General features: G+C 36.7%; 1 pseudogene; it reads left to right on the top strand.

Moving 5' to 3' along the window:
* The first annotated feature begins 626 nt into the window (after positions 1-626).
* LOC118983405 (uncharacterized) lies at positions 627-798 on the top strand (annotated as a pseudogene).
* The last annotated feature ends 559 nt before the right edge of the window (positions 799-1,357 follow it).

The raw sequence follows: 1,357 nt of genomic DNA, 5'->3' as shown, positions 1-1,357 counted from the left end.
TCGGGCTCTCTTGTGCTAGACAAATTATCAGGTGAACCACATGTGGCTCCGCCTTCAGGACTCGTGCACATTTTCTGAGAAGAACCTGGTGTGGCCATCGCCATCCCCTCATTTTCTGCAAGCAGAGCAGAAATCTGCAGAGCCTGTCTGAACCTCGAGAAGTCCTTTATAATGTGTTGTTTTCCTACTCTCGGGCTTGAGGAAACACTTTATTTGCATCGTTGACTGAAATGTAATTTAAATTGCCTTTGTGCTAAAGTAGCTTGTGAGGTGAGAATCATTGTTTCAAGAATGTCTTGAAAAAAACTTTCAAGTATTTTTAGCATTATTGAATAACAAGACAGATCGTATGTTCTGTGTCCATCCTCAGACTGCGCTTCAGTTTCCTGTGGGCTGAAGGAACAAGGATATGGGCGTTGTCAGAGCAAATCAGGGCAGCTTCAGACCCACAGGGTGAGTGAGTCTCAGAGGTTCTCGGAGGCAGGAGCCGTTCGAAAACGCTTGTGTTTTTGAACAGCTTTTTTTTCTATGGAGGCCACCAGTCATTTAACGATCAAAGTAAAATCTAACCCTCTTTTCCTTGTAGTCTCTGTTGCCAGAAGGAGAAAGCTACTTTAATGTTTATTAGCCTTGTGCAGTGGCAGCATTGTAGCCAATGAGGTTTATCCGAGGCAGGACCGTTGGTAATTAAAGTTTATTTACTACATACATTAAGAAAAATCGATCACAGTTTGATTCCCTCAGTTTTTAAATTCTTCTTTTTGATTTTTCTTGGTTTTCTATAGCTTGCCTTAACAAAGATTCTTTTAACTTATATTTAGAGTATACTTGTTATTTTTTAATTTGTTTTTGTTAATTATAGCAGAATTATCTTATGCATTTCTCCATACTCTTTGTAATTCACATTTTAATGACTAAGGTGTCATTATTTATTAATAATTAGTTATCATTACACATGAAGAATGCCTCTGTATTTTAGTCAAAGTAAAACATAACATTCAATTTTAAAACCATCATACCACATGTTTTTGAAATATTTATTTTTTTGTTCCATTTCTCTACATGGCTTGTAAAACCTGCGTAGATACTTATATCTCTTTCTTACTAATATGTGTAGTTTAAATATTCTTAAACTCTTACTGAAATTATGAAGGATGTATGTAATTAGATGAGATAAACAAGCTAGTAAACGTATTCTAAAATTCACATGCTTGTGTTTCGTTCTAGGTGAGGAACAAGAGAGGTGGCAGCAGAAATGGAGAGTGGATTATTTTTCTTTTCGCTCTATAGCCTCGATCTCCTTGGTGATGCACTCTCCTCTGGTTATAGTGACATATGTTTTGCTCTCAACATGTAG

The sequence above is a fragment of the Sturnira hondurensis genome, unplaced genomic scaffold (assembly GCF_014824575.4).
Source record: "Sturnira hondurensis isolate 20B ecotype Veracruz unplaced genomic scaffold, ASM1482457v3 Scaffold0000396, whole genome shotgun sequence".
In the NCBI taxonomy this organism is placed as follows: domain Eukaryota; kingdom Metazoa; phylum Chordata; class Mammalia; order Chiroptera; family Phyllostomidae; genus Sturnira; species Sturnira hondurensis.
The sequence above is the reverse complement of the archived record's forward strand: the minus strand, read 5'-3'. Positions and strand labels throughout refer to the sequence as shown.